The sequence below is a fragment of the Bos mutus genome, chromosome 14, assembly GCF_027580195.1.
Source record: "Bos mutus isolate GX-2022 chromosome 14, NWIPB_WYAK_1.1, whole genome shotgun sequence".
Classification (NCBI taxonomy): Eukaryota; Metazoa; Chordata; class Mammalia; order Artiodactyla; family Bovidae; genus Bos; species Bos mutus.
In genome coordinates this window covers 5,450,911-5,457,876 of record NC_091630.1, presented here as the reverse complement: position 1 = coordinate 5,457,876, position 6,966 = coordinate 5,450,911, and positions in this window count along the sequence as shown.

Here is a 6,966-nt window from a genome sequence, read left to right as displayed (position 1 = left end):
CTGGTAGTTTAAAAAGAATCTACTCAAATTGGTAAAAAAAAAAAAAAGGTGCCTTGAACTGCTTTTTTACTTTTCAGCTGCAGATGATTCCAACGGTGAACTGGAGGGTAGAGAACAGAACTAGGCACACGCATGCAAGGATAGATAGTGTGTCGCACTAGGAAGGGCTGCCTGACCTCCCCATCCGGGGTGAGCCCGTGCCGGCCTGCCCTGAAGGACCGCAGTCTGACCGTTCACGACCTTCCGCTTGAGGCAGAGGCAGGGGCAGACTTCACTTGCGCCCACGTTTCCATGAGCCGACGTACGGACGACAGAATGACATCCACCTTTCTGTTCCTGTGAGTGGCTGCTCTCAGCGAATTCTGTGGATCTGATTGCTCGTTCGTGCTTTCAGGGAGCCTGCAGTCAAGTGGCTTTGCTCAAACTTGGGAAGCTGTGGAGTCTCATAGGTACTTTCTTATGCAAAAAGGGCAAAATTTAAAGACTCATTTACGATAGCTAATGGGCGGTGGGCGCACCAGGTGGGGATGGGTGCAGGGGTGGGGAGGGCATAATAGCTAACAACTTCTCACATTGCAATGAAAATACCAATTGTTTGCTTTTCTATTTTACCTTATTTTTTATTTAATTTTATTGACAATTGTTTCGGTCATCAATATTTTCTTTTTAAAACATAGTGTAATTCTGCCACTGTATTTCTATTCTCATCCATTCAATTTGCTTAGCTTACCTTGTTCCAGGTACTATGATCAGCATGGCAGCCGCAGAGAGGACTCGCCCTGCTCTTTGCTGCGTTCCTACCTGTCCAGGAAGGAAATGGGCATGACTGGGGTAAAAATCACATGGATTCAGTGGGCAGTAGGTAGAGTGATTGCTAAGTCAATTCAGTTGTGTCCGACTCTTTGTGACCCCATGGACTGTAGCTCGCCAAGCCTCCCTGTCCATCACCAACTCCTGGAGTTTACCCAAATGCATGTCCATTGAGTCGGTGATGCCATCCAACCACCTCATCCTCGGTCATCCTCTTCTCCTCCTGCCCTCAGTCTTTCTCAGGATCAGGGTCTTATTTCAATGAGTCAGCTCTTCACATCAGGTGGCCAAAGTATTAGACAGGGATACCTAGTCCTAGAAGAGCAGATTACAGTAATAACTCTGACCACTAGATGGCGCCATAAGGCACTCATACGTTAATCTTTGGGAAGTCGAGTTCAAACTGAAGCTTGAGGTTGAAAAAATTGATTAAAGAAAAGGCGTGGTTTCTAAAGTCTACATTTTTTCACCTTTGTAAAAATCTTCATATATTCCTCAAAACTAATGGATTCTAGACATGAATTTCCCGAGTTAGGTAAGAAAGGCATCTGGTGTGGATATGAGACTTTATGCTTGCTGAGCGGGAAGAACAGAGAGGCATGCTCTGCAGAGGGCAGCTGACATTCAGAACAGCCAACTGTGATCACCGCTCTCTGTTGCTGGACTTACGATAGTGCCAAAATTTAGTGTCAGGCTTGTGGGACAAGAGACAACTGAACAGATAGAGAAAATAAGAGCAATACCTGTGGAATTAATAGAAATACATGCTAGTACAGCGTGTGTGTGTGTGTGTGTGCACTCAGTCGTGTCCAATTCTGTAACTGCATGGTTTGTATTAAGAAGAGGTGGCAAGAATACACAGAAGAACTGTACAAAAAAGATCTTCATGACCCAGATAACCACGATGATGTGATCACTCACCTAGAGCCAGACAGCCTGGAATTCGAAGTCCAGTGGGCCTTAGGAAGCATCACTACCAACAAAGCTAGTGGAGGGGATGGAATTCCAGTTGAGTTATTTCAAATCCTAAAAGATGATGCTGTGAAAGTGCTGCACTCAATATGCTAGCATATCTGGAAAACTCAGCAGTGGCCACAGGACTGGAAAAGGTAAGATTTCATTCCAATCCCAAAGAAAGGCAATGCCAAAGAAGGTTCAAACTACTGCACAATTGCACTCATCTCACACACCAGTAAAGTAATGGTCAAAATTCTCCAAGCCAGGCTTCAATAGTACATGAACCGTGAACTTCCTCATGTTCAAGCTGGTTTTAGAAAAGGCAGAGGAACCAGAGATGAAATTGCCAACATCCGTTGGATCATTGAAAAAGCAAGGGAGTTCCAGAAAAACATCTACTTCTGCTTTATTGACTATAAATCAATATAGTGACTATAAATCAATAGGATCACAATAAACTATGGAAAATTCTAAAAGGATGGGAATACCAGACCACCTGACCTGCCTCCTGAGAAATCTGTATGCAGGTCAGGAAGCAACAGTTAGAACTGGGCATGGAACGACAGACTGGTTCCAAATCAGGAAAGCAGTATGTCAAGGCTGTATATTGTTTCTCTGCTTATTTAACTTATATGCAGAGTACATCATGCAAAATGCCAGGCTGGATGAAGCACAAGCTGGAATCAAGATTGCCAGGAAAAATATCAATAACCTCAGAGACACAGATGATACCATTCTTATGTCAGAAAGCAAAAAAGAACTAAAGCGTCCCTTGATAAAGTGAAAGTGGAGAGTAGAAAAGTTGGCTTAAAGCTCAACATTCAGAAAACTAAGATCATGGTACCCTGTCCCATCACTTCATGGCAAATAGATGGGGAAACAATGGAAACAGTGAGAGACTATTTTTTTGGGCTCCAAAATCACTGCAGATGGTGACTTCAGCCATGAAATTAAAAGATGCTTGCTCCTTGGAAGAAAAGTTATGACCAACCTAGACAGCATATTAAAAAGCAGAGACATTACTTTACCAAGTTCCGTCTAGTCAAAACTATGGTTTTTCCAGTTGTCATGTATGGATGTGATAGTTGGACTATAAAGAAAGCTGAGCGCCAAAGAATTGATGCTTTTAAACTGTGGTGTTTGAGAAGACTCTTGAGAGTCCCTTGGGCTGCAAGGAGATCAAACCAGTCAATCCTAAAGGAAATCAGTCCTGATATTCATTGGAAGAACTGATGTTGAAGCTGAAACTCCAATATTTTGGCCACCTGATGCGAAGAGCTGACTCATTTAAAAGCTGACTCATTTAAAACGACCCTGATGCTGGGAAAGATTGAAGGCAGGAGGAGAAGGGGACAACAGAGGATGAGATGGTTGGATGGCATCACTGACTCAATGGACATGAGTTTGGATAAACTCTGAGAGTTGGTGATGGACAGCGACGCCTGGCGTGCTGCGATCCATGGGGTCACAAAGAGTCGGACAAGACTGAGCGACTGAAGTGAACTGAACTGATGGATTGTCGCCCATCAGGCTCCTCTGTCCATGGGATTTTCCAGGCAAGAATGCTGGAGTGAGTTGCCATTTCCTTCTCCAGGGGATCTTTCCAACCTGTGGATTGAACCTTCTTCTCTTGCATCTCTTGCATTGGCAGGTGGATTCTTTACCACTAGCACCAGCTGGGAAGCCCATGATAGTTCAAAGGATGGATTAATTCTGCCTTGGAGCTTCCGTAGGAAGGCTGCTCAGAGGAGGTGACCATAAGCGAAGTCCTGAAAGATGAGTAGGGGCTTGTCGTCACGCTTGTGTGCTGCTTAGTCACACAGTCCTTTCAGACATTTCCACCCCCACCCACTTTGGGCTGTAACCCGCCAGGCTCCTCTGTCCATGGATTCTCCAGGCAATAACACTGGAGTGGGTTGCCATTTCCTCCTCCAGTGCATCTTCCCGACTCAGGGATGGAACTCGCATCTCCTGCAATGCAAATGGATTCTTTACCCACTGAGCCATCAGGGAAGCTGAATAAGGGCTTGCAAGCTATCAAAAAGAAGAAAGGAGACTCCAGGAAGAAGAAATACGTATGTAACAGCACTATGTGAGAGAGCAGAGTGAGCCAGGGTGAAAATGGGGAGGAGACAGGCGGTGGGTCGCGAGGGGAGGCCAGGCTGCAGCTGGAATGTGAGGAACCGGACACCATGCTGAAAAATGCGTGAGGTAATTTTTGGCGTTGGCAATGGGAAAAAAGTTTACTTTGTCCATTTAAAAACAGCACAGCGATTAATGACTTCCTGGGGTGAACAGTTTTTGTCTGGCTTCTGGTGGAATCGGCCCTTCTGAGGTTCTCACATAGACACTACAGTCAGAGAATTCTTCGGAAGGGATGCTGCTGCCTCAATTACTGTGGCAGATAGGAGGGTTTCAAAGACAAGAGCAGATTTCCTGACTGCTCAGTGGAGTTATTCTAGGAGACACACCCGCGGATAGTACAGCGGGTTCAGAGCAAAATTTTGGCTTCAGAGTGCCTGAGTTTGAATTCTGACTCCACCATAAGTAAGTTGGTAATCCCTTAAAAACTTCCAGTCTCTTCATCTGTGAAACAATGTGAAAATAATACTGGTCACCTCATGGGGCTGTATAGCTACTGAGACCACGCTTATAAAGCATTTAACTCAGTACCTCCAGCACAGGGAAACACTGTAAATATTAGCTAACAAAAGGTCCAGCTATTATCTAAGATCATGGAGCCTGAGTCTGTCATGGTTCCACTTGAGAGCTGCCTCATTAGAAATTCATTGAGGTTAAAAGCGAGTCTTGTTTCCTGGGACCCTATTAAATATTCCTTCCCAGGCTTTATATGACGGAAGCTCAGTGACGGATGAGCAACAGCTATCTGTGCGTCTGCCACTCTGAGACCCTGAAGTCATTAAGACCATAAATCTGAACACACGTGGTTTTCTCTCAATTATTTTTGTGACAGTTAAGATCTTTGAAACTCACATTTTTGGTTATTGTGAAGCAGAAAGATTGGAGGAACTTTGAAGAGGCCATTACTCTTGTCATCATGAAAATGAAAGAATGAAATGAGCTAAAATGTGGATGTTAGTGGAGAGTCAAATGTACATCCCTACGCAGCGTGGCTTAGAAGATGCAAAGAAGAGTTGTAGTCAGGGAAGTGGAAGGCGCTGGATGTAAAAGGCCCCAGGAGAAGAGCTTTGAAAGAAATGACTGGTAAGAACAGCTATGAATCTCTGCTTCTCCTCTCTCAGCAGGACTGGAGGATAAGATGGCGTGGGGAAGGACAGGCTGATTATCTAGTTTAGCAGACCCATGGCATTGACAACTTCTAGAGACCAGGCCTAGACACTGTGAATGTTTAACAAAGGAAACACAACAGAAAATGCAGAAAACATCTTTGTTAAAAGGGGTAAGAGGCACCTCTTCTCATTTTACCAAGAAGGGGAAGATCTTTTTCATTTAGCTCATCTCTGCTCACCGCAGAGTGACCACAGACAATGGGAGGGATGCAATTATGTGCAGAAGCCACAGAGAATTGAGAAATTTCATGAAAAAACAATGATGCTGACTTAGAAAATCACCTCACCCCAAACTGTTGATTTGACTCTGGGGACTGTGGAAATGAATTATTCTCATATGTGATGCTTCTATGGAGGACCTGGAAGGTTTGTACTTGTATTTCTGAGGTCTGCTGGGGATAGTGTTGGTACAATACACATTTTTTCTGTCTCTCTCTCAGTCCCTTTACTGTTTCAGTAGTATTTCAAGGAGAACAATACAACATTAGAAACAAAACTAATGAATGACTAAATTAACACGCATATATTTCAACTTTTATCTACTAGATCTTAAAGACCTTAAGGGCAAAAAATGTCATGGTGTTCCCACAACATCTTATAACTGCTCCTAATGGACAGAGAAGCCTGGCGTGCTGCAGTCCAGGGGGTTGCAGAGAGTCAGACACGACCGAGCGACTGAACTGAACTGAACTGAATGTGGCCTTGGGTAAGCCATGTAAGCTGTCAGTGCCATGCCTTTACTGACTGTAAATGTGAATAATAGTAGTTCCTGCCTCATCTGGTTACTGTAATAATGAAATAACACAAGGGAAGCCGCATCCCAGGGCCTGACACGTGTGCTCTGTCTGCTAACGCGGCGCGTCCCAGGCTTGTAAATGCACGCAAGGCATTTCACTTGGGGTGTTGCATCTTTCAAAACTTTTATCATCTTACTTCTGAGTCCCACAGACTGCGTGGCTCAAAACAACAGAGACCAGAAGTCCAAGACTAAGGTGCTGGCAGGACCACACTCCCCCAGAAATCCGTGGGAGGGTTCTCGCCTTTGCTTCCAGGGGTTTCCTGTCGGTCCCTTGCAGCTGCAGCCTTCAGTCTCTGCCTCCATCATCACATGCTGTTCTCCTTGTGAGACAGTCTCTCCTTTTTCTACAAGGACACAGTCATCGTGGGTTAAGCGCCCATTGTACTCCAGGGTGACCTCAACTTAACTGATTACACCTCTAGCTAATTGCATCTTATTTATAAGGTCACCTTATGAAACACTGGAAGTTAGGACTCCAACGTATCTTTTGGGTGATACAATGCAAAACATAACATTATTAGTACTTCATTTTATGCTCATTAAAACTATGACTATGTATGATCATCAACCATTTAGTTCACAATCAAATCATTTGAGAAAGGGGAGGTCATTTAATTTGCCCATTATTATGGTAGACTAGAGTCAACCTCTCTGCTTCATAGCTCTTTCTTAATACAAAATCTTACCTGCAGGTATGGACTGCAGATCAATGAACAGCAAATGGAATATTCGTTTCTTTGGCTAATATATACTTACACATATTGTATTGATTTTAATCATGAATCAGCTATGATGGCGTTTTCATTCCAAGCTTTGTTGTAACATTACCAAGTGCAATCGCAAAGGAAACAGCCTAGAGACAGAGCAGATGGTATTATAGACGCTCCCTGGTGCAGACGAGGGGACAAACATGAAGCTGAAGGCCTTTGCTGTCTCATTGTGGTTTTTGGTTCATCTGTTTGTTCAGTCAAAAGGGAAAGGTAGGAACTTTTCTGGCGGTCCAGTGGTTGAGACTCGGTCTTCCAATGCAGAGGGTGGAGGTTCAATCCCTAGTCTAGCAGCTAAGATCCCACATGCCTCATGGCCAAA